Here is a 27,615-nt window from a genome sequence, read left to right as displayed (position 1 = left end):
GAGTTTAGAGTGTTGAGATGGTTGCCTTGGCGGCACAGATGACATCATTCATCCTCTTATTGCACTGGATGACCAACCTTTTCTGTGCAGTATTGGCACTGATCACCACTGCTACTGCCTCCCAAGCTGGAGTGGTGAGATTGCTGGACTTCCTGCGGCCAGAATGGGGGTAGAGGACATCCAGAAAGGCATTCCAGTGATGTGTCATTGAACTCTTCTTGGCTCTCAGGGCCATGTCTTCACTGGAGCAGTCCTGGGCTGCAAACATTGAGAATTGTGTGGGCAGCTGCTGTTTAGATATGGTACCTGGAGTGAGGAAACAGTAAAGTAATGGCATGGCGGACAATTCAGAGGCCGGCTGCCAGTGAAATGGCGTGTTTCCTGTGGCTGCATATTTAATGAGGCGGAGGGAGACACTATGGTGTGAAAAGCCGCCGTTGCGGCTGGCAGTAAAACGTCCCTTTTCCCACCCACTACCACACAGTTCTAATCTGGGATGATTCTGCCCAATGTCTTAATGGTTTAGGTCAGAGGGATACTGCTGCTGAAAAATGTAACACAGGGCCAATTACCTATGAGGTACACTGATAATGTTACACTGGTCAGGCAAGCAGGGTATCATTCAGCCAGCATATTTGAGACTTGCTTTCCACCCATTGTGCACAGAGTTCCATTCTGCACATTTCAAGAGCAGATGGAAATGACAGATTTTATGTACCTCCTTGCTAAAGTTTTAAAAACAATTTCCACATTTTGAGCTCCACATTTTCACAGCTTTAACTGTCTTCACTCTTGTGTGCTCTGCCCAAAAGCAGGTCCTTGGCTCAGTATCTGCTGGTGCCTCATCCTGAGCTTTTTTTTTGCTTTTTTTGTGGTGGTTTGTCACTGTTTTCCACTCCCAGGGCAGGGTGAGGAGGTATGTCCCAAGTATGCCTAAGCGAGCACAGGAATCAAACCCACACTCTTGGCAATATGACACTATTCTGAAGCCTGTGTTAGCCATCTGGCCAGTTGAACCAACTGGCCACCGCCTTCTATGCTGCTGAATCATTGTTTACCAAGGTTCACTCCTTCATTAATTTCCCCATTGGGAAGGAGCCAGCAGCCTGAGAAAGCACTGTATCATTTCTGTATTGCAAGTTTCCTCAAAGTGCAAGGCATTTTTGATGTCATGCAATTGATGGCATGCATGTGTTCATATAGGTTTCAAACCAAATTCCATTGTTCAAGAGCAGAAAGCTGTGGTCTGTGAGCATATGTATAAGATTATGCACATGAATGGCCACTGTGCTGGTATCAGTCTCAACTCCTTTATTTTGTGATATGGTGCTTCAAACCTGGTAGGATGGCCCTTGAGAGGGACCAAGGATATCCTGTTCAGTTCTGGCTCATGGCACCCACAAGACAAGGGCTGAAAAGTAAGGTAATTAGACACCCAGACTACCAGGATTCTAGTTGAACAAATATGTATCATCAGCAGTCGATCTGCTACCGAGCACTCTTTGCCAATGCTGGAAGTTGTCCCCTACACTCTTGAAGGGGCATGCCATTATTAGCAGCAGAATATATTAATTTATATCTTTTTTCTTTGCTGTTTTTGGCTGTGGATTAGTATTTCCATTTTTTGAAATGCTTTTGTGATCCCATATTTTGCATTTATGAATACATTTTTTCTATCCATGACCTTTTAGAAGGTTGACAAAATGCAATCAACTTGGATCAGGCTAGATCTCCATGCAACTTTCTGGGAGGCAGGATCCCAGCAACAACAATTATCTGGCTGGCAGCAGCAGGCAGCCTTTCAGGGCACTTAATGGGACAACTTGCAAAATTCAGAAGCTGTGCTGAGGCTCTTTCAACCCTACCTCTTGAGCCAAAGGAACTATTACCCCAATATGAGCATTTGTTAGAAATGAATGTATGCTCTGTGATTTAGCCAGTGCTCCCTCCTGTAACTCAGTAATTGAAACCAAAAAATCTGCTTGCCACTGTCGCAGTGACTTGCACAGGCTGCTGGAGAGTGTTGATGAAAGGGTTGACTTTGGCCTCATGGGCACTTACAAGACCAGAAGAAGAGCATTATGATAAACATGGTGTATTTTTGTCCATGGTTTTTGGGTTCATTCCTTGCATTGTGAGACAATTGCATAAACATTGCTAGTTCTGGTACATCATGGGTTAGGTACAAAGGGAGGAATTTTCCAGTCTTTCCCACTGGAAGGATTTTCTGATCCCAACGAAGTCAATGACTCGCTGCATTTTCTGGCCCCCCTCCCATGCAGGGGCTGGAAAATTCCACCCAAAGTAAGGTATCCTTTGATTTCAACAAAATGAATATTGGGTCATTTTATGACAATGGCCGTTCCACAATACCGGTTTTATGCCTGGGCAGCAAAGTGAAATATTACCCCAAAATAGCCACTTGGTAGGCTCAGTCAGGATAATATTTTTGATATATGTCAAAGCATTGATTTTCTAAGCTGGAGATCTTATGGGTCCACCTCTCACTATTAAAGTTATGGTAAAAATGTTTTCTTTTTTACCCAGAGAACCCTTTCCAGTAACAACCCGGGCTGCCATATCAACCAGAATACAGGTGGTAATAGCAGGGTGAAGGGAGGAAGAAATATGGGCCGAGATTTTGTCAACAACATGCTATTCCCAAATTCATAATCAGAACTGTGTGTCATTTCCGCTTTCTCTCTTCTTGTTGTTTTCTGCAATTATTATTAAAATTTTAAGTGCCAGCGGCATGCATGCAAAACATGTTCAATTCAGCAGCGAGGAATGCTTTTCAATGGCAAAACCCACCTTCAGCTGACAATGCTACATCCATGGGGGGCCCATTAAAGAAACCCCTGGTCAAACAAGGAGGCCCTGCATCATGGTCACAACTTTCTTGTCCAACTCCATTGCCATTAACATGAAACTTGAGAGCACAAAGTTGGCAAAGTTTCAAAATTAAATTTCACTTGTAAATATTTCACATTACATTAGTTTCACTTTATTCATATACATCATTGTTATTGCTGAGCCTAGTTTAATACATTAGCTAAATGTATTGGTACACATCATGGTTAGCATGCATTGATGGTTACAGAGGAGTTATAGACATTGCATTTATCGTGGAAGAAACAATATTGTGTTTTTGCATTCACTCTTTATTAAATGTTCATTTAGTGTTCAGTGTTGTACTCGCCACTCTGTGGGACATGACTGAACTTGCAGACTCAGCTGGTTCCCTCTTCTAAGCATTGTAAAGGACATTTTCCAGGATACTCTCGGGGGGGAGTAATTGAAATGTTGTGGGTGAGCTCAAAGCCCTGTAAGGACTCTGCCAGCCAACATGATGAGATGGAAACAAACTTGGACAGTACTAACATTGCCCTTTAGGCCCCTTATTTTCTTAACTTCAATGACTACCCCCACCCCCCAATTGCACCCAGGATGCTAGGTATTTCCCACTTCACTTCTTCCTGACCCCGGACCCACCATCTGTCCACTCCTGGGTCACTCTTCCACTCCTTCATGCCCTCTGTCCTCTCCGGATCCCTCTTCCACTCCTCCATGCCCATGACCCCACTCCCCAACCCCCCTCACCACTAACTCACCTTTGCTGATCCCAATCCTCCATGCAAGCTGCCACTCTCCTGCTCCACTCCCTTGTGCTTTCACATTAAACAAAGAAAACTGCTGACCTTACACATATTTGCACAAATCTACCTGCAGGACGCCACCTTTAAACGATCACGAACCAGGCGCCATGAGATTCTCATGTGCCACTGACTTTATCTTGAAGGTAGGACGTGATTTTTAAACATTTTACACCAGTGAGTATTCATGGTATTCAAATGTATTACAAGTTGGAACCCGCCACAGGCTGGTGTAACACTCGACATGCCATAAGCACACCGCTGCCCTTATCTCTGCATCTCAGGAATTGACTGCCATCAGGAAATCACGCTTATTTTGGCAGTCAATAACATCATGTCTGATCTGTGATGTAACTCCACACAAGCCACAGATCAGTCCCCTTAATTCAACAGGAACCATAAGCTCCACAAACCATCACGCCATGTTTGTGGTTCCAGTAGGATTCAAACCATGGCTTCCCATAGGTTACCATGAAATTCGCATGACTGAATCTTTAATAATCTTGCTGGGGGAAAAAAAAAAGACCTGAAGTTTACCAATAGATATTCATTAAATTATGCTATGTTAATTTTTATGAAGAATGAGAAACATATAATTGAGCTTCTCAAAGAAGCTGAGTCAAGCAGTTACTTAGAGTTTTAAATTGAATTCAATATCTTGTTCAATTTAAATGTACATGTCCCTCTAATATACATGCATTAAAATCTGACAGGTACATTTATTTTGATGGAAGCAGTGTATATTTTTGAACAAAAAATAACTATCCCTTGTAATATTTATAGGAGAATTGCTTTGAATTAAAAAGAACTTATGTGATTTAAATTTAAAGTTAATTAAATTACATTAGTTGCAACAAAAATTAATTTTACCCAGAATATTTCCATACTGCAAAAAATGCATGCACTTTTTCATTCCACTGGTACATGGTACAAAAAAAAATGTAACCTCTCAAGAAAGAATTTGGAATCAATTTTCCTTTTAATCCCCACTCCCACTGGTTCCAACCCCTCACACATTCACAGTTGGCAGGGACAATACATCCGAATTGTTCTGCACTAAAATTGACCAAGCCAGCCTGAATTTCTGCATTTACACTATTGGCATAATAGGTGACATGCTCCCCCATAACAAAACCACTCCTAGACAGAGCCCACTGCCTTGGAGTGGAGGATGGTGACGTGGGTGGGAAGGAAGGTTCACCTTTCCTGCAGGCTCGAAAAACCCTCAGCAGCTGAAGCGACCAACAATGTCAGGGTCTTCTGACTGCCACCCAGAAACAGCAGCCAAAAGGATTGCTGACCTTTGAAGAGAAAGGGAAATAACTTTGGATTCTCCTGTCTTTGTACATGTCCTTCTTTATTTAACCAAAGTATTAGCTAAGAAACATTTCTTCAAGGTACCCCTCAAAGTAGACACCATTCTTTGTTAGAGGAGGAAAATAAGATGTGAACACCTTTCTCACATTAAGACCCGATTTTTGTCACGACAGCTGGAAATGACTGAAATTTCTCAGTTCCACTCCCAAAACCAACATACCTCATTTGGTGGGACTGGAGTCAGACCGGGGTTTGCGCATGCATGATTCACAGAGGCAGCTAGCCATTTAAATTATCAGCTGCCTCCACTGAAGTGGGGTTTTGGAAGGCCAGGAGTTTGAAATCTGGAGTGTACAGATTAGACCAGGTAAGAGGAGGTCTGAACTTGGTGGATTTGTTTGGATAGCCAAACCTTTGGAAAGGTAAGATAACCCTTTGCATTGGGTCCCGGGATACCTTTTGTAGAAGTAAAGCACCACTTTGGAGAGGTAAGGCACCCCTTGGGATTGTTAAAAGTGAACATAATTATGCACTTTTTATGCATAAACCTATTGGAACTGTCAAGCTGTCAAAGAACTATCAAGCTGTCAAGGAACTGCTAAAGGGCTGTCCAGCTGCCAAAGCTGTTGAGCAGGTGTCAAAGCTGTCGAGAAACTGTCCAAGAATACTAGATGAGGTGGCATGGAGGGGGTATGGGCAAAGGATGGTGAGTAAGGTGCATGGGTTTGCATGGCAGCAATGGGGTTAGTTAGAGAGGCCTAAGTTGCCATAGGGGGTATGGCAGAAATAGGAAGGGGGTGCAAAAGGGGGCATAGGTTGGCATATGAGATATGAAGGCCCATGGGGTTGTGGGTGGGGGGCAGGAGTTGGCATAGGTTGGCATGGGTGAGGCATAGGAAGTGCGTGGGGGATTGATGGATGAGGGCTGGAAGGATTTTTTTTGTTTTATTATTAGTGTTTATTTTTTTAAAACAGCGCTGGTGCACAGAGGCAGGACTTAACGCTCAGCCCGCTTCGCCACCCGGCAGCCTCAGCACTCGTCCTGGGGTTGTCCGCCCCCTACTCCTATTTCAGCCTGCCTCCCCCTTGCAGCCAACAATCTGATCCTGGCCTCCTGTGGGTGCTTTGCCAGCAACTGACACCACTCTCACTGGCATTGCCTGCAATGCCTACACCTGATTGCCTGGCAGCTCTAATGGGGCAGCTTCCACCGCCAGTGTCCTTGATCCCAGGGAAGGTCTACCATTAGCCACTTAAGTGCCTGATTTACACTAAATAAGGCACGCTTCCCCCAAAAAAGGGGATGTGGGTCTCTTGCTGGCTCTCTAGAAGGAGGACGAGACCCCCGTTGCCTGAATTAAATTTTGCTCATCCTCTCACGCTGAGTAGGTGCATCTATTGTAGGTGCAGATGCAGGTACTCTGCTCTGTTCCCCACCAAAGAAACTCTGGAAAAATAGGGCAATGTAAAGGGGCCAGAGACACTATGCCATTGACCTTCACTTCTTTTTTTACTGCACCTTGCCACTTTGTAATAAATGGTCCTTGATTACACAGCACAGGAATATCAGTCTTTTTATCTTCACCTACTAACCTTTGTCCCCTGGTGTTATGACTGGATAGTCTGGGATAATGGAACATGGTTGTGAGGTTCAGCTGCTCAGATGGAGATCCATTAACATCACCTATTCTCTGAAGGCCACTGCCCAAATTCTCTGGTAAGACTGTGGGCTAAACAGGTAAATCCTGGGATCATTTAGTAGTTTTGGCAATTTCTATAGATATCCAGATGTTTCTAAATCCCTGGCAACTTGGATAGAGGCCACTCCATTTTTATTTTCAAAGGAGGAAATGGCTAACGTCCTTTCGCTTTAAAGATTTCTAAAGATTGTATTGGATCAGCCACAAAGTGGGAAGTGGGCTTCGCTGGCTGGGCCAGCATTCATTGCCGATCCCTAGTTGCCCTTGAGGAGGTGGTAGTGAGCTGCTTTCTTGAACCGCAGCAGCCCATATGATGCAGTACACCCACAGTGCTGTTAGGAAGGGAGTTCCAGGATTTTGACCCAGTGATAGTGAAGGAAAGGCAATATATTTCCAAGTCAGAATGGTGAGTGACTTGGAGGGGAACTTCCAGGTGGTGGTGTTCCCATGTATCTGCTGCCCTTGTCCTTCTAGATGGTAATAGTCATGGGTTTGGAAGGTGCTACCTAAGGAGCCATGGTGAGTTCCTGCAGTGCATCTTTTAATGGTACACACTGCTGCTACTGTGCATTGGTGGTGGAGGGATGCATGTTTGTAGATGCGGTGCCAATCAAGTGGGCTGCTTTTTCCTGGATGGTGTCAAGCTTCTTGTGTGTTGTGGGAGTGTCCAGGCAAGTGGGGAGTATTCCATCACACTCCTGGCATGTGCCTTGTAGATGGTGGACAGGCATTGGGAAGTCAGGAGGTGAGTTACTTGTTGCATGATTCCCAGCCTCTGACCTGCTCTTTAGCCATAGTATTTAAATGGCTAATCCAGTTCAGTTTCAGGTCAATGGCAACCCTGAGGATATTGATATGGGGTGGATTCAGTGCTGGTAATGCCATTGAATGTCAAGGGATGATGGTTGGATTCTCTCTTGTTGGAGATGGTCATTGCCTGGCACTTGTGTGGCTCAAATGTCACTTACCAACTTGCAGCCCAAGCCTGGATATTGTCCAGATCTTGTTGCATTTGGACTTGGACTGCTTCAGTATCTGAGGAGTCATGAATGGTGCTGAACATTGTGCAATCGTCAGTGAACATCCCCACTTCTGACTTTATGATGGAAGGAAAGTCATTGATGGGGAAGCCTGGGACACTACCCTAAGGAACTCCTGCAGAGATGTCCTGGAGCTGAGATGACTGACCTCCAACAAACACAACCATCTTCCTTTGTGCTAGGTATGACACCAACCAGTGAAGAGTTTTCCCCCTGATTCCCATTTACTCCAGTATTGCTAGGGCTCCTTGATGCCACACTTGGTCAAATGCAGCCTTGATGTCAAGGGCAGTCATTCTCACCTCATCTCTGGAGTTCATGTTTGAACCAAGGCTGGAATGAGTTCAGGAGCTGAATAGCCCTGGCAGAACCCAAACTGTGCATCAATGAGCAGGTTTTTGCTAAGCAAGTACTGCTTGATAGCACTGTTGATGATCCCTTCCTTTACTTTACTAATGATCAAAAGTAGACTGATTGGCTGGGTTGGATTTGTCCTGCTTTTTGTGTACAGGACATACATGGGAAATTTTCCACATAGCCGGGTAGATGCCAGTGTTGTAGCTGTACTGGAACAGCTTGGCTAGTGGCAGGGCAAGTTCTGAAGTACAAGTCTTCAGTATTATTGCCGGAATATTGTCAGGGTCCATAGCCTTTGCAGTATCCAGTGCCTTCAGCTGTTTCTTGATATCACGTTGACTGAATTGAATTGGTTGAAGACTGGCATCTGTGATGCTGGAGACCTCTGGAGGAGGCCAAGATGGATCAACCACTTGGCACTTTAGTCTGAAGATTGTACCAAATGCTTCAGCCTTATCTTTTGCACTGATGTGCTGGGCTCCCCCATCATTGAGGATGGAGTGAGTTGTTTAATTGCCCACCACCATTCACTTTGGTGAATGGATTGGCAGGACTGCACAGCTTAGATCTGATTCATTGGTTGTGGGATCGCTTAGCTCCGTCTATCACTTGCTGCTTATGCTGTTTGGCACGCAAGTAGTCCTGTATTATCGCTTCATTGTATTCACATCTCATTTTTAGGTATGCCTGGTGCTGCTCCTCGCATGCCCTCCTGCACCCTTCATTGAACCAGGGTTGATCCCCTGGCTTGTTGGTAATGGTAGAGTGGAGGATATGCCAGACCATGAGGTTACAGATTGTGCTCGAGTACCACTCTGCTAATGCTGATGGCCCACAGTGTCTCATGGATGCCCAGTCTTGAGTTGCTAGATCTGTTCAAAATCTAACCCATCTATCCCATTTAGTAAGGTGGTAGTGCCACACAACACAATGGATGTCTGATGTTTGGTATCTGATGTGTCTGACAAATATTTCTTCCCATTACAGTTTATTGTAGATTGCAAATTGCAGTACAGAATGTTTGCCGTTTGTGGATGCATACCGTGAGGATCTTAGCTCTTAAATTTGGGTGCCTTTGCTGTCATGGAGCCTTAGTACATGGTATTCCTTTTTTCGGTCATGTTTTTAAGGGCAAATCATATCCAACAGAAAGCTTTCAGTTCTTCAGTCATAGATTTTATTAATCTCAGCTCATGGTCTCAATTCTTTTCATTTTAGAAGAACATAGTTTGCATTTTAAGCAGTGTTTCAGCAGCCAATTTTTATTCCCTCATTTCCTTGATACCATTTTTTTTGGTCCCACCTTCAGGCAGTATTGAACAGCATGGTGCAATGTGTAGTGTTTGAAACAAGTCTGCGCTGGAACTATCACCTCAATAACTTAATCAGAAGTGATGATCATCCAATTTCTGCATAAGGCACTGCTTTAAGTTGTTTTGCTTTTCTATATGAGTCAATTGTTGCTTTAACCTTCACACACAATGTGTAATAATGTCAGACATTCTGTTTATCTGATGTACATGTATAACTAAATTGTGGACAATATATTTAAACGTAACCGGTAGTTCTGACTATGTTGTTATCTCATTAATATGGATTCAACAAACCATGGATCATCTTAGTATCAGTAGAATAATTTGAAAAACAACTGTTTGCACATAAATTATACAAATTTCAAATTATTTGTGATTGTGTTGCTGAGGCAAACACTCCACGTGGTGCACAGACTGAAAATAACTTCTGTTGATTAGTGCTGAATTGTCTTCAAAGATTTACAATGTGATGCATCTGTTTATTTAATCTGTCAGAAAATAAGAAGAATTGAAGGGCTACCCCCTACTGCCATGATGTTGGGTTTCCGGTTGGTGCTCATTTGCTGCTGAGGGGAAGAACCAGAACTCTACCATTGCTGCCTTCCCTAATGACCATCCCTCTCAACAGTACCTATATGAGCAACCGTGCAACTGTTTCTACATGGCGTTGTCTGCAGTAACAAGAAAGGGTTTCATTCATTAAGCATGCAAGTATTAAATGAATGCCTAGAGTATGACCAATTATCCTGGATCCTACCACAAACTATATAGTTTCACATGTTGTAGGGAAGAGGCTTCAGAAACAAGAACTGAACTGCAAGATAAGTAGCTACCCTGGAGTTATCACATCATTGCATCTGTATACTTAACATCATGCTGTCTTTCTTATGAGAGAGAAACTATGGTTTTAAGCTTTGGCTCATGCAGTGCTTAAGCCCCAAAGCCTAAGGCAATCAAGCTATGATGGGACACATACATCCACGTAAGCAGTAATAAAGCACACATTTGGGATCCAGAAAATACAGTTCTGTTGGTTAGATTTTATTAGGCCAGTACATTACAATAAAATGCAATATAGCAATATGGTTTAGCAAATAATTTGCTGCCTGCTGCACCATCTACCATATGGCAACACTACAGGGTATTATACTAAAAAACTAAAGTGACAATGGTGGTGATGAATGACCCAGAAGCTATGTCAGAGTAAGATCATATGTTAACCATGGATGTCCATGAAGGCTTCGTACACAATCACTTTTCACAAGGGTTATTGGACAGAATTATTATAGGTTTATGTGCAGTTCATTGTAATGGGATAGAATGATGAACACGTGTTTAGAGTTATAAGTATGAGCAAGTTAATGACATCCACTTGGAAAACTATTATGAGTAGGATCATTGATTTATGGCTACTGAATAAATCAATTTCCTTTTTTATTATAAAGATTACTTGGATTTTTATCAATTTTAGAACTGCATTCCACAATTCAATCCGTTTTTCTGTAAGAAGTGTAAATTAACTTTCATTAGGAATCATGTAAAAGAACAGAAAAATTCTACATTACCACATGATGTGCATAGAGTGGATCACAAAGGAGGCCTCACTGTAAAATAAAAACTGCAGTTTGAAGGGAAAAGCAGCAAGCTCAGCTTTACTCTTGGCCAATCCATGAAATCTCTTCTGATAGTGGTTAGAAACACCCTTTCTGTCTAGGGTACTGTTTACCATACCATATAATGTCAGCAGTTTCAATTTTTAAGGTACATTTTGCACTATCTAAAGAGATATGGTTAAAATAATGGATATACGGGACTAATCCAATTATCCTGTAATGTACTAAACTTTAGAGGAACTAAATTGGATAGCCTGTGCAAATGGGCTCGGGGATCATGATGCGCGATTAATCTGTGCCCGTTGGATGTAATGTAGGCAGCACGGCATCTTCATGTTATCTGCTCATAACTATGATTTGTGTGTGAAACCAAAGCTAACTGCACTGCAGCACCATAACTTGCTCGCACTATTGAAAGCAAACCTGCACCTATTAAAGGAGAAGTGTATTGGGGTTGGAGCAGGTGCTGAGATCTTTTGCAAATTGTATCTGACCTGGGAAAGAGAGAGGAATCTCTGAAGATGGGAAGGATCAGGCACCAAGGTCTTCTGATGTAGTATTGGAGGCCTTGTTGGAGTAGAAAGAAAGCAGGAGAAATGGGAGTTGTAGCCATGGGATTGGTTGGGGGGTGGTGGGCAGGAGGACTTCTAGAACACAGTAGGAGGAAATAGCTGTCGAGGTCAAAGCTAGGAATTTAGCCCCAGGCACTTGGAAACAGTGCTGCGTTCACTTCAAGGTAAGTGAGTGCATTTTCAAATGTTATATCTCATCAACTTCACCACTGGTTTCACACCCTGCTCAAATCATCACATCCCCATCACTCACATGCAAACAATCTCTATCAATCCAGACTCATACTTAACACCCATGGGCTTCACCTCACCCTCACACACTGAGCATTGTTTCAAGCCTTGCATCTACATGTCACAGCTTACACACTACCAGCTATTCAACCATGACAATCACATCAACCAATCAGTTTGCACCACACTTACTGACATCCCTCCCTCTCTTTTATAGGAGAAAGTGGCACACCAACACAATGGAAGAAAGTGAGGGAGCACCTGCATGTTCTTACCTCCTTGAAGATGATAGTGCTGAGGCCCTGCCAGGGGTGGGGTAGGATACATTGAAAATTATGGTATCATCATAATGAAACTGTCTTCTGATATCCAACTTCCCCCTCATCCCACAACCTCTTCTGATGTGCACCTCTTGCATTCGCTCTCTCCACTCCACAAAACAACCCTTGCCCCTTTTTCCTTTCAGGTATGCAAGAGCTGAATCCAGCCAGGCAATGGGGGAAGAGCAAGAAGACAGTGATGATGAAGACAAACTGTCATTTGCTTTCACACCTGCAGCCACCAGCTCAGATATTGACACTGTGTGTATGTTAGAGGAGTGCAGGTAGCTGGGACCTACATGTGGCGAGGCATCGGGCATGAGTGTGCTGCAGCCAGGGTAAGGGGTAAGGATGGTGCAGTTGCAGCTCACCAGAGGGCGAGATCAGGCACAAGTTCTGTTGTAAAGGATTGAGATGAGCACTTAGTTGGGCAGGGTACAGAAGAAGGTTGATGGGATTCGCAGTGAAATGCTTTGTGCATTGGAAAGCCTGCCAGAAAACCTGCATTCAATGTCAAGGAGCATGGAGGAGTCCAGCACCAACCTGACACACCCCCATGGAACTGGTGGCTAAATCCAACATACTTGTGAACACAACCATGATACAATGTTTGATGGCTGATATTGTAGCTTCCATTATAACACAAACAGCTTTCACCAAATTCTGAATGCTGTCATGGAAGGTTATTTTGCTGCCATGAAAGTTCAGACTGCTGCCATCAAGCTGTGGAAACCAATGTACAAAGGGGTTTGCATCATGTCACAGCGGTCCAGTAATCTGTCTTCTGACAGATTACTATGATCGCTGAAATGCCGTCCCAGAGGAGTGGCAGTAGCTCCATGGAGTGCAAACCTGTTTTACTCTCATTCGCAATCCTACCTCAGTCAGGAGATCTACTAGGGTCAGAGTAGGGGCCTACTGCTGGTCAGCAGTCACACCTCAATGCATTTCAGTGGGTAACCATCAGAGAGGAAAGCCTAGTGTAAAATGAAAGAAAACTTATTATCTGAATTCGGAGCTGTGTAGAAAGTCAATTATTGTGCGCTGACTACCTCCTTTGTATGGACAAATAGGCGGTTGGAATATTTGTGTGTAATGATATGGGGAGTGAAGTACTGGAAAGGAAAATGTGGTTTGATTTCTCTTGGAACAATGACTACATTCCACAAACTTCCCTAATCAGGGTTGAACAAATTGGTTTATAACAGGGGCCACTGTTTAAAATAAGGGGTCACCCATTTAGGACGAGATGAGGAGAAATTTTTTCTCTCAGAGGGTTGTGAGTCTTTGGAACTCTCTTCCTCAGAAGGCGGTGAAAGCAGAGTCTTTGAATACATTTAAAGCACAGGTAGATAGATTCTTGATAAGCAAGAGGGTGAAAGATTATCGGGGGTAGGCAGGAATGTAGAGTTGAGGTTAAAATCAGATCAGCCATGATTTTATTGAATGGCAGAACAGAGTCAAAGGACCTACTCCTGCACCTAATTTGTGTGTTCGTATGTTTGTATGCAAAAAATTAAGGCTTATTTGCTTTTATTTTTTAAGGTCAATTTTTCCTCTCCCTAATATCTCATGTTCACCTATTTCCAGGGAAATAGGTAGAAGAAAAAGAGGCACTGAAGAGGAATGTTAACTGCCAAAAACAAGTGGATTTGTATTAGGTGGGAAGTAAACCTTTAAAAATCTCAAACCCAAAAGCAACCCCCCCCCCCAAAAACTGCCCACTTCTAGTTTTAACAGATAGAGGGTGTTGGGTGGGCAGCCAACCCAATGCCAGGAGGTGGGTTGCTCACTTTAAGGACACTGCATATCTCAGATTTTATCTTTATTTTGGGTTTAATGCTGGCTGGCCAAGTTTCCAGCTTTGGGAAACCTGGTAGCTAAATGGAGGTGAGGAATGCTGCAGGAGAGGATAGTACTTTTCCAGCACTGCTTATAGGCCAGGAGCAGAAGGGATGTTCCTCTACCCACCAAGCTAACTGCTTCTCTTTTGAAGATTGGACATCCCCATGGTCCAAAGCTCTCAGCCCTTCATCACTGACCCCTCTCCAACTCTCCCATCTCTACCCTCAACTTGGTTCCAATCCCTGACCCTAAAAACTCTTCTGTAACCATCTCCCCCTCATGATCTCTACAGCATAAACTTGCCTGCTCCTCAGCTATGGACTCTGCTGGAACACTCCTGCCCTATAGGGCGCCAAGCCAGTTAATTAGGCTGGCTTCCAGACTGTGATCATGCTTGAGAAAAAAACCACACACTCTATGAAGGAAAATCTCCACAACATCTGAAGCAACCAAAACTCCTATCATCGCAATAGGAGGACTACTACCTATCATTACCCTTTCCAAGCTCGCCCTATCTAACAGATGCACAAGAGCTACCTTAGAAGAAATTAATTTATCATATCTGGGACTGGTTAAAAACTTTGATCTCCAATCTTATGCAAACATAGCCTTTAAAGGTAAGAGCTGTTTAAATTTAGGTAGAGTAATCTAGCCAATAGAAATTCATTTATTGGTACATTTTCTGCTCTCATCATGACATGTACAATCGTATTTGCATAACCCTACAATTTTCACTTCTACTTTACTATAAATTTTAGGAAGGACATAGCTGTGAGTTAGTAAAATAATTACTGCATTTAACCCGCTCTTGTCTGTTTCATAACAGCAACATAGTAAAACATCTCAGGGTGCCTCACAGGTCCAATTATCAAACAAATTTTGACATCAAGCCACACACATGAGATATTAGGACAGGTGACCAAAAGCTTGGTCAAAGTCAAGGGGTTTAAGGAGCTTCCACATTACTTAACACTGCCTAGCAAACCTGTGTGTTAGTTGCTTTGGACTTCACACCTGGCAGGGCAGTGGCAAAAGTTGTGGAAACCTTGGTTAAAGAATGTAAAGAACATTTCCAGCATTTTTCTCCGGTTCCTCCACCAAAGTCATAGCTGAAGAGCAAGGAAACCATTGTGAATACTCACCCTCAGTTTGACTTATCCATTAGCATTAATCAGTACTACTTGATAATATATTGTGCATTATGCTGTATTAAAGAGTGTTTCCTCTGAATTACTGTGAGCAATATCACAAGAGATTACACAGAAATACTTAAATATTACAACACTGAAACAGCTTATTTGGCTGAACTAGTCTGTACTGATGTTTAAACTTTGGGCATCGCACCATTTCCTGAATTCTTTTACCCTCCTTTCCATCAATCGCCTAGCTACGAGGGGAATACTCGTTAGTTCCTTTTCTTCCACTCAGTAATTTGCTTAAATTCAGTGGGCTGCTTTTCTTAAATGCGGACGTTATGACTGCTTCAATCCTTAACTCCAATGATTGATTCTACAACCTCACATCAGATTTGGCTGCTTTCTGTTGGAAATTGCTAACATTTTATCTTGTATCTATGCCCCATCATTTTAAACTCCTCAATTACACAAACTAGGGTATTTCTAACTATTTTGCCCCAACATGCATGGTTTTAAATTCCTATTAAATCATTTATAATCTCTTCTGTTTCAATGAAAACAGCCTCAACCTTTCAGGTGTTTCGTTGGGCAGAATCATCTGCTCCCGTTTGTGGCGGGCATCATAGCGGACGGGAATGGAAACTATCGGGAGGTCACAAAAATCGGTTTCACGCTGTCGCAAAACCAGTTTCCGATCATCCGCTCCACCCATTAATGGCGGGCCACGTTTCAGCCGCAGCACATCAGGAACCTGATTTCAACACTTTAGCATCACTTTATAAGCACTGCTTGCCGGAATCATCCCCCACCGATGCTGGAGCATCTGGGCACAATGACGCCGACATGTTTCACAACAGTACATAAGCAACTTGCACCTGGTGACCTGCACTTCGCTCAGGACTTCAAGGTTTGTTTGCCTACCTTGCTTGGGGCAGCAATCATGGTCATCTGCACCAGGCTTCACAGGCAGCACAATATTACTTTTAGGGGGGCTGTCTGGCAGGTCTCTACTTACCAGGCAAGCTGTAAGGCAGGGATGGCTTTTCAACAGCTGCAGGGCTAGGGCTTGCTTCAGGAAAGGGGAGAAGTGGCCTCAGGCAAGGGAAGAGGCTGCAGGATAAGAGCTGTACTGGGAAGGGAGGTATCCCAGGGTGTGTGTGGGGGCACAAGTTGATCTGTGCAAGTGGCCTCAATATGGTGAGAGCTAGGGAGGCAGTCTCCAGGGGAGATGAGGCCAGATGGGGATGTGAGGGTGTGTGTGTGAGAGTGAATGGTGATGTCTCTTGAGTTGGCAGTGAGTGTGATGCTAGTGATTGTGTGATGGCCTTGTGAGTTTAGAGTGTTGAGAGGGTTGCCTTACTCTGGCAGCATAGATGAGATCATTCATCCCCTTTCTGCACTGGATGGTAACCTCTTCTATGCAGCATTGGCATTGACCACCTCTGCCACCGCCTCCCAGGCTGGAGCGGTGAGATTGTTGGATATCTTGTGGCCAGAGTGGGGGGTGGAGGATATCACAGAGGGCCTCCAAAAGGCATTTCAGTGACAGGTCACTGAACCCTTCTTGGCTTTTAGGACCATGTCTTCATTGGCTGCACATCTGTATGCACGGCTGCAGTTTAGATATGACACCCAGAGTGAGGAAACGGTGAGATAACGGCATGGCGGGTGATTCAGAGGCCGCCCGCCAGTGAGATGTGCATTGCTTGCGGCTGTATAATTAGTGAGGCAGGAAGTGGACAACATAGCTCGAAAACCCGCCACTGCGACCGGCAGGTAAAATGTTGTTTTTCATGCCCGCTGCCACACTTAGTGCAATTCTGGGATGATTCCACCCTTTGTGTTTCTAGTTCCTCACAGCAGGCAGCATCTTAATGAATCTGTGCTATTATGTTCTCTCTTCTTCCTCAGCATACTTCCCAATGTTTGGACCCTAAAGCTGCATGCAGTACTTCCACTCTGACTTTATTAAGGTTGTAATAGAACTCAACTTTTTTTCATTCTGTACCCCTTGCCTAGAAATGGAGTATTACATTTTTCTGGTTTTATCCGATCTAGGTACTGCTTTAAATATCTTGTGATACTGAATCCTCAAATCCCACATTACAAATTTTTTCTCTATTCAAAAATATATTTATTATCTTTGGTTCACATTTACTGACATTGAATTCCATCTTCCGTTTATTTGCCCATTTCAGAATCTTGCCAATATCCCTTTGCAGCTTCTATAGTACTTTTATTGTATTAAGCAGGAGGAATGAAACAGTCGATTTCTCTTTTTGTATGTAATCTTCATAAAGAACCTTGCATCTCTGCTATATTTCAATAAGTTGTAACAGAGCTGCTTTCTTAAAGAGACAAACATAACTGTTGAGAAGTATTGGAGATAGAAATCAGTGGACTGAATTCAGGCTAATTTTAATATAAAATAGCTGATGTGGATCTTAGTTTCCCACAATAGGAAACTAATGGCATGCTTCTGCAGGCATTTATTGCATCTTGGTTGGGTGCATTTGATATCAGCTAAATTAATAGGGGCTTTATGTGGAGAGATATTTTACCCCATTTTTATGAGTATGGCAATCGTCTGAGTCTTGTTTCACCTGAAATCTGAGATTTGCACAAAGGGATTTATTAAGCACAAAGAAGAACTGCGCATGAATTGGGCAGCTGAAACTGAACAGCAAAGACAGCCCCTATACTAGAATATTAATTAATTCACTAGTAGACAATTTGGAGTGACATCCACTGCCAAGTTTAATATTATCAGGAACTAGCACTAGATGTTGCTTGTGATAGGAGTAAGTTGGTGTTTTCTTTCACACAATTTTTTAAAAATTCAAACAAATAGAATTACATACCAGCTCTATAACAAAGGTCATGACATAAGTGTGTGAGAATTCTGGAAGAATTTGATGAATGTACAATAGGGTCACAGTCATGAAACAAAGTATGTGGACTGATTCAACAGCTCCTGCACAGCAACACCTCTTTTACCATTTAAATACAATGAATAATAGTTGCGAGAAAGTAAAACTTTTCCAATAAAGCACTAAGCAAAAAAAAGAAGTGAAAGAAGTTAAGCTTCATTATACCAACAGCACCTATTTTACCTATGACATAACTTTTATATGCACTTACTTAGAAAGTCAATTACCAGAAACAGTTAAAAGTGGTCAGGGCTCCCAACACTCCTGCATGCACCCACACTCATTCCATGACACTTGATTCCACAGGCACAGAGAGAATTGTTGCACTCAGGCAGTAGGGGTCCTGGGTGCAGTAGCAGGTAAAGGGCTGCAGCTAAAAAAACTTTCATGTTTCATATCCCTTACTACATATAGGTGAAGTTATGGCATCCAATTTAATTCATTCTGACTGGTGGGAATAGAGTGGGACGCTACTGCCTTGCTTCTGCTTGAATCCCACTAGCACTATTTTAATTTCTGATTGTAATTAAAGCTGGTATCTTCTGTTCTGGAGCCTAAGTTCAGTGATGGGCGCAGAAGTGGGAAGGATTACTGATGTGGGCGTAATGGCTGATCACATCTGATCTTATGCTGTTCACCTCATTATGTACGCATCTGTGAGGAGCTCGCTGAATCTCATGATTGGGCTGGGCAGGAAGTTACTGTCCCCACCATGACTTCATGAGGTTAAAGGTCCAGCCACCACATTTAAAGGGCGCCCAGACAGCCATTCATTCAGCACAAGCCAGGAGCTCCAGATTCTGCTGAGATGAGGATGTCGCAGACCAGACATGTGTGGCTCCACGGTTCAGCAATACCTCCCTGGAAACTTGCTTCCAAGCCAGACAGGAAAGGCAGGAGGATGGCAGCAGGATGCCCTCCCACCTGACTACAATGGTCTGGACGGAGGTCGCAGTGGAGGTTAGCACCCATGGGCCCACCAAAGAACCAGTGCAGGAAAAGGATGAATGATCTGCTGTATTCCACCAGGGTAAGTGGCACCATCTACTCACAGCAAACTGACACCCATAAGGGCAGCAGGCAGTGTAAGTGTGTGAGTGCATAGGGATGTCAGACAGGAGTTTGGATTGTAGGGCTCAGCAGCAGATGGGACATGTGCACTGAATGTGTGGCAACCACTTCATACCCTCAATTCTCTATCAGTTGCAGGACATCCTGCTTTTTAATCACTTGCTGGAGAGGGCTTGGAGCTGCCATAGGTTTGCATGCTCCTAAACTGCTCATTCATCCATTGGGATGACAATCAACCCTTCTGTCTTTCTGCAGGACACGAACACCCAAGATAAGACCAAGACCAGAGACAGCATTCCAGACATTCAGGTCCTCATCCCTTTCTAAGAGCAGGCCATTGAGGTAGCCAGGGAGGAGTAGGACTGTGCCTGTGCTGAAGGCGCTATAGTACTGCCCAGGAATCCTGTGAGGATGCCTCCAGTCTGCAGTTGCCAGCTGCCCCTTCAGAGTAACACACTGCTTTAATTAAGGATCCTGCTTGGGCAACCACTAAATCTTTCTCTTCTCCATTCCAGGTACCTGCAAGAAAAGGGGGAGGTCCGCAACGGAGGCCAGCTGCAGCTGCATTTCCAATCTCACCTCTGGGGAGGATGCCTCAGAGGATGCACTGCCACAGTGTTCAACTGCACCCTCCACCAACGCAGGTATAGTCACCTCGATAGCTGCACATTCTAGAGTAACTCAGGGTCACAATCTAGTGAGAACATCACTGGCATGGGTTCGCAGCTGGCAGAAGTGACAGCCAAGGCCTCTGTCACTCAGATCAGGCTCCTACTCAGCCCCATGCAGATGAAGAGCCTCTGGAGTTGACCATATGAGACATTTTGGAGATGCAGAGACAGGCAGAGAAACATCAGGCAGAGGTGCCAGAGGTCATGCACAGACTAGGCCAAAGGCTGGAGGAATCTGTCCAGGTTTTATCTGCTTTCATAGCTCTGGCATGTGAACACTCGGCTGCCTCCATGGAAATAGTGGCGGCCACCTTGGACATCCAGATCCAGCAGAGGATGCTCACCCAAGTCAACACAGTCAGCAAGGCATAGCAGTCAGCAGGCTGCCTCCACCTCAGCTGTGGATATCAGGAATGCACCAAGACATAGCAGTAAGCACAGAAAGATAAAGAAGCTTTGAAGGCATGCAAGTGCTATGGTTGTATAATTATTGGGTATACTTTTGATGCTTGTAAATTTGCGTTCACTTGCATGGTTTTGAAGTGTCCTTGAATCCATTTTGCTAATTGTTGCTTCAATGGTTGTGGGCAGTCAAAGGTGTGGACTTTCCATCAGAGTCAGAGAATGAACTCCTATAGACTCATTACTCTCCCATTATCAACATAGTGATTACTCAATAATCCCACATGTGCATGATTAAGCTCTAGCCATCATTTGTGAGTGTGTAGCCTGGACACACATCATGAAAGCCATTACTTGCAACTCACCATGTTCTAGAGCTGAAAATGTCTTCAGCGAGGTCATTGCATCTCCTGCTGCTGTTGTCCTGATCTGGTATGTGGCTGGATGCATGGAGTATTTAAGGAGAATTAAGCATGCTATGTGAGTGGCAAGGAACACTGTAGATGCAGTTTCAGGGCTGAAAAAGTGAAGCTCTACATTATCTTCATAAAAGTACAAAACTAGAGGCTTTCCTGCATGCTTGGAGAAAGCTGTGGTGGGTACGTCCGATCATTAATGGGCTTCCTTGTTGATTTGTCATTTTGAGTATCATGCAGGAGAAGGCTACAAGTAAGGAGGCAACGGGCAAATTAGCCTTGGCTGCAAGAGGGATTGAGTGAAGGATTAAAGAGGTGTGAGTGCAGGTGACTAAAGCCTTTGTGAGACATCACACGGAGATTTGTTTGGCCTGCTCATCTCCCTATCAAGCGTTGCAGTAAACCTCATATAAAAGGTTTGTAACCAAAGTGCACCAGACTTATTGAAGAACCAGGGTGTTAGTCCATGAGGTGAGAGAGAGTAGAATGGGCCTGTGTGCTGAACCATGCCTAGTACTGTGAGGCTATCCATGTGAAGCATCGACAGCTCTAACAGCGATCTGCAGGGTCCATGCAAGAAAGATGTTTAACTTGGTGGGGTGTCCACAATGATGGATCAGTCTCGTACAAATACAAATCTATCTAGGATTGAGACTTGGAGGAGTCTCTGTAATTGGAAGATCCAGAGTAGTTGCAACTCAGCAACCCATAGTGCAGGTGAGGCACTCTCAGTGAGTCGGCCCCCAAGTAACCTTGAAACTCTTTGGCATGATAAAGATATCGAGGGATGTGGGTTTACTATGGGTGAGTGGTGATCAGGGAACAGGAACATAATCTTCCCTGATTAATCTGTATGGAGAAGCGATCTCGAAGGGCCAAATGGTGCACTCATACTGCTCCTCCCCATGTAACTATCTATCTGGTTCTACCTGAAAGAGCTCTCTGCAATGTCTGCTCCCCCATTGGGAGCAGGTGTGAGGACGACATGAGTACTTTCCTGCCAAGGTTAAATTTGATATTGCTCCCATGATGCCATGCACAAGGACTTTGTGAGGGCATGGGGAAAATTTCAATTCTACTTATAGGAACACGAGGTCGCGGGAGAACATAATGCTTTGCAGGTGGTCTTTGTATATCAGCAAAGTTTGGTGCATGCAAAGGGTCAAACCACCAGCAGTAGTGCAATTTAATTCAGCTGTCATAAATCAAGTTGTATTAGAGCAAAGTATAAAGTTTGGAACCAGAAAGGAGCTGGGGCCTTCTAGCAAACAGAGGGTAGAAAACCAAATAGTCAAGGAACAGTCTCAGCAGCTTACTCTGCCTGGAATTTGTTACCTATCAGATTATCATGACCCTATCTGCCACCTCGTAACCTTGCAATGGCCTCTGCATGTGGCTCTGTGACACCCTGGCCCTCGTCAGCACCATCCTCTTCACCTTCCTCATCATCAGAGGAGACATCCCAGTCCACCAGGTCTCCCTGAGCCAAGACATCCTCTCATTGTTGCGGGAGGCACAGCAGACAATAATGTTCCAGGACACTCTCTGTGGTGAAAACTGGAGAGCCCCACCTTAGTCATCCAAACATCTGAACCTCATCTTTAGGGAGCCCATTCGTAACCCAATCTGCTCAATCGTGGATCTGGTGGAGGCATGAGTGACATTTTACCTCTCCTCAGCAGCATCCTGCAGTTGGTGAACTGGCATCATTAGCCAGTCTTCTAGGAATATCCCTTGTCCCCAAGGAGCCAACCCTGCAATCGCCAGGTCCTTCAAAAACCTGTGGCATCTGGGAGTGATTCAGAATGTAGACATTATTACAGCTCCCTGGGAACTGAGCACAAACATGCAAATTTGCCTTCTATGATCACAAATAGCTACACGTTCAAAGATTGGAAACCTTTTCAATTGATGAATATGACTGGCTGTTGCCAGGGAGATCTCAAGGCCACATGTTTGCAGTCAATAGTGCTTGCACTTGTGGGAACCCTACAATTGCTGCAAAACCCAATGCTCTTGCAGCCTGGTTTTTGGGATCCAGGCGGAATTGGACAAGTTATTGCACTTTCCTGAACAAGGTCTCTGTCACCTCTCAGATGAACTTATGCGCCGCTGACTGAGAGATGCCACATAGGTTCCCAGTGGAGCCCTAGAAGGACCAATGAGCAAAAAAGTTTAAGGCAGTGGTGAGCCTTAATGCCACCGGCCTGGGATTGCTTCCAAGACCTTTGGCTGCATCGTGGAGAATCTGACAGATGTGTGCAACAACATTTCGGGACGTTCGAAGGCACCTCTAGCATTGCCTTTCGCTCATCTCTAGATAGCTGCACTACCTACGAAATGCCCATGGTCAGACCAATGCTCGCCATTGAAGTGGCCCCTGGCCACCAGTTTTCTGAACTTCTTGAGGCCCTGCTGCCACTAGCTGCTCAGGCCATTTCTCCTCCTGGCCCAGGGCTAACCTGTGCTGGTCCCTCCTCCTCCTCATCTGGATGAGAGCCTGAAGCCTAGGCCTCAGTGATCTGTGAACAAATTGCAGTAATCAATCTACTGTGCATATTCCATTTAGGTTTGTCTCCATCTCAGAGCCAACAAGCCAGTGCTTTGCCCTATGCCTGGCTTCTATCTAGACATGACATCCCCACCCCACCCCTTCCAGGTGAAAAGCGCGCTGGGGGAAGAGAGATGAGCATTCCTCCTGTTCACACATGGCTGTGCATGGAGACATTATTCTTTGACTGGAGTGATGACGGCCATGTGTGAGAATCTTCCCTCAGACACTAGTCAGCCTGCTTCTATTAACGTTGAGACTCTATAGAGAGACCATTGCCTTGGAAGTATAGAAAGATTAACAATATGAGCCCTTGTTAGCCATCACAATTCACCCTGGAGGATGAGGTTTGGAATCGGGATTTTGCTGCTGTCCACCAGTCATGCCCCTTGGAGGTATCCAACCCCCTCCCTTCCTTCATCCCTGTTTCTGTCTGCAGCCAATGGCAAAGCGCACAGAATGAATGGCAGTCCCACACCTTGCTGAGATCTTACTGTTGTCCCATGAGTCAGGAAGCAAACCTGCTGCTGTGTGGCCTTCACCATAGAGAGGAGAACACAATTGAGCACCGTCAACAACCAGTTGCATCCTGATTTTAAGGTTGTCCCTTTAGTCAGCCAATTCTGATGACCTTGAACTCCACCCAGTGGAAAAGGCCCCCTCCCACTTCAAAAGATCACAGTTTCAGAGTGACGGCATCGCGTAGCTAAGAGTATCAAAATAGTGTATCATATTCGAGATTCACTCCACCAACTTCTAACCTCCCTGTCACCCACCAAATATCCCCCTCACCCTTGATCCTTCTCCCTCTGTCACCCTTGAACTTCCCCCATTATCATCACCCTCAACATGCCTTTTCTCCCCTCCGACCCTATACCTGTTACCATCCCCACACCCACCCTGACCCCTCCCATTATTCCAAACCATCTATTTCATCCATTTCCATGACCACCCTGCACACCCCCCATCCCCCACCGCAACCCCCACCGCAAACCCCACCCCACTCCCTCCACTCCCCTCCCCCCTCCCCCCACCCACCCCTGGCCATGAAACTTTAGCTACCTGACTATTAGCCTGGACCTGCCACCCTAACACACCCCATTCCCCCCTCTCACTGTGACTGTTCCTTCTGCTACCCATCAGTTCAACCCCCAGGACCCCACTGTAGACAGCACTGACCACCTACTCTAGGACCATCTCCCTAACACCATCCCTACCCAGAAAGCCCCACCCTAACCCAGCCAAAGGATCCCCAGATTCAACAATCAAGACCCTTCCATCTGTCCCATGTCCCTGCACCATTGCATTCCCTCATTGTCTCCCTCACTGCCCCGGACAGTCTGTCTTCCTTCCCCAGACAGCCTCCCAACCTGCCTGCACAGTCTGACTTGCTTATCCAGACAGCCTCCTGTGTCCTGCCTTCGTGCAGCTTGTCCTCCTGACATCTGACGTGACTCAAGCTGTGGGCAGTCCCCAAAAAAGCCAAAGCAGCATCTACTCCCTTCAAAGTTGTGGAAGAAGTCAAGCTCGCCAGATGCACGTTGCCTATGTACTGTCGTAAATGTGAACATTCTAATTTCTTGCTGGTAGGGATCTTAATTTGCAGGGGAAACTTAATTCTGCTAAGGGGACCTTTTAATGATGCTCATTAAATGCATACAAAAAGGTTTTCTGACATTGCTCGTTAGGAAGTTCAACCTGCTTTTAAAGTCCTGAGAACTTAATTGCTAAAGTTCGTCTCTTGCCGGGGAATTGATTTTTGGCATCCTATCAAATTAATTGCCCCCACCTGCCAAACTTCCCACTGCTGACGGGACCGGAAGATTCACTCCACTTGACTGAGGTGCCCACTGAAAGCAGGCTCATGAATTCATGCAAGTCAGTGACCTATTACCTCACTGTGGCATACTGGTTTGTCACTGGGTTAGTATTCTAGAGACCCAGGCTAATGCTTTGGGGACCCAGCTTTAAATCCCATGGCCCATGGCAGGTGGTGAATTTTGAAGCCAATAAAAATCTGGAAAATAAAAACCTGATGATGACCACAAAATCATTGCTAATTCTTGTAAAAATCCATCTGGTTCACCAATGCCCTTTAGGGAACCTCCTCCTTGTCACTTACCTACTGGCCAATGAACCTCATTTTGGCGATGGTCACCTTGTTTCCCCCATCATCCAGCTGCCAGATTTCACCTCTTTCAGGCAGGTAGCTGGCCAAAGACAGGCAAGCAAGTCTGGGAACTGAAGTACCTTATGCCTTAAACTGGCCAATGAACACATTGTGCATTAGCCCAACTATGCCCCAACACCCCCCATACCCCCATTACAACCTTCGTGAAACCCACTGGTGGTGAAAATATCACCTACATCTCCAGCATAGTGCCAAAAGAAGGCAAAGACTTTTCATTCAATAGGGGAGATTGTCCTGGACCTGTGCCCATGCACATTGCTGACACAAATATCAGAAAATTAGGGTGCATGCTTTTAAAGGAACCCAGTCGACATTTTCACAGAATCACAGAATCACACAGAGCAGAAAAGGCCCTTCAGCCCATCGAGTCTACACCAACACGTGAGAAACACCTGACCTACCTACCTAATCCCATTTACCAGCATTTGTCCCATAGCCTTGAATGTTATGATGTGCCAAGTGCTCATCCAGGCACTTTTTAAAGTATGTGAGGTAACCCGCCTCCACCACCCTCCCAGGCAGCGCATTCCAGACTGTCACCACCCTCTGGGTAAAAAGGTTTTTCCTCACATCCCCCCTGAACCTTCTGCTCCTCACCTTGAACTTGTTTCCCTTATTTAAATAAATATAAGGGAAATGGCTATGGATTCTTTGACAGGCATGCTTTCTGGCCTATCTGGTTGTTCAATATTCAGCATACTCAGGAGCACAGCATCCTTTGGAGTAGGCTTGTCTAGAGTCTTCCCTAGACCCTTCCAATGTGGCCCTCAGATCCAGTTTTCAAAATGCCAGTCCAACAGTTAAGTTTGAATGGAAGATTTGGCATGAAGCTGTTCTTCCAATCACTTGCCATTTCTTTCCCGCGTTTGCTGCTGATAGGCTCACTAATGAGCTTCAGGCGGGCCAGAGCACAGTGCGAGGCAGCAGGAGAGTGGCCCACTGGCATCTCAGTAAGTGAGTGGCTGGAGACTGCGAGGGAGAGAGAGAGAGGGGGGGAGTGAGAGAGAGAGGGTGGGAGTGTGAGAGGGGGAGTGAGAGGATGAGGGGGAGTAAGAGGGTGAGAGGGGAGTGAGCGTGTGAGGGGGAGTGAGAGGATGAGGGGGAGTGAGAGGATGAGGGGGAATGAGCAGGTGAGGGGGGAATGAGAGGGTGAAGGGGAGGGGGAGGATAAGGGGGAGTGAGAGAGTGAGGGAAGGAGTGAGTGGGTGGGGTGAGGAATAAGTGACTGAGGGGAGGAGTGAGTGGGTGAGGAGAGGAGTGAGTGGGTGCTGGGAGGTGTGAGAGGGTGAGTGGAGTAGTGTGAGGGTGAGGGGAGGAATAAGAGAGTGAGCAATGTGTTTGACTCTTAAATGTCCTCTGAAATGGCCTAAAAGGCCATTCAGTTATATCATACCACTACAAATTCTATAAAGAATGAAATTGGATGGATAACCCAGCATTGGCCTAGGCACCGGAAACAACAATGGTAAGCCCAACCATGTCAACCCTGCAAAGTCCTCCTTACTAACATCTAGGACTTCAACCAAATATGGGAGAGCTGTACAACAGATTAGTCAAGCAACAGCCTGACCTAGTCACACTCATGGAAACATACCTTACAGAAAATGTCCCAGACACCATCATCACCATCCCTGGGTATGCACTGTCCTGCCAACAGGACAGATCCACCAGAGTTGACTGTACAGTGGTAAACAGTCGGAAGGGGGTTGTCTTGGGAGTTCTCAACATTTACTCTGGACCCTGTGGAGTTTCATGGCATCAGGTCAAACATGGGCAAGGAAACATTCTGCTGGTTACCACGTATTGCACACCACCCGCCACCCGCCCCAACCCCTCAGCTGATGAACCAGCACTTCTCCATGTTGATGGAGGAAGCACTGAGGATGGCTAGGGCAAAGAATTAATTCTTGTAGGGGGACTTCAATGTCCATCACCAAGAATGGCTCAGTAGCACCATTACTGACCAAGTTGGTCAAGTCCTTAGGAATTTAAAAACAAAAGATTCGGATGCTGGAATTAGAAATAAAAGCAGAAAATGCTGGAAAAACTCAGCAGGTCTGACAGCATGTGTGGAGAGAGAAACAGAGTTAACATTTCGAGTCCATATGGCTCTTCTTCAGGAAGAGAGAGGGGGAGAGGGAGTCTTCACTTTAAGGATTGTGTTGTTCAGCACTACCACCATACTTAATGAGATGGATTTCGAACAGACCTAGCAACTCAGAACTGGGCATCCATGAGGCACAGTGTGTCATCATTAGCAGCAGAACTATATAAAGCTATAATCTG

Source organism: Carcharodon carcharias, chromosome 4 (genome assembly GCF_017639515.1).
Source record: "Carcharodon carcharias isolate sCarCar2 chromosome 4, sCarCar2.pri, whole genome shotgun sequence".
Taxonomy (NCBI): domain Eukaryota; kingdom Metazoa; phylum Chordata; class Chondrichthyes; order Lamniformes; family Lamnidae; genus Carcharodon; species Carcharodon carcharias.
The sequence above is the reverse complement of the archived record's forward strand: the minus strand, read 5'-3'. Positions refer to the sequence as shown.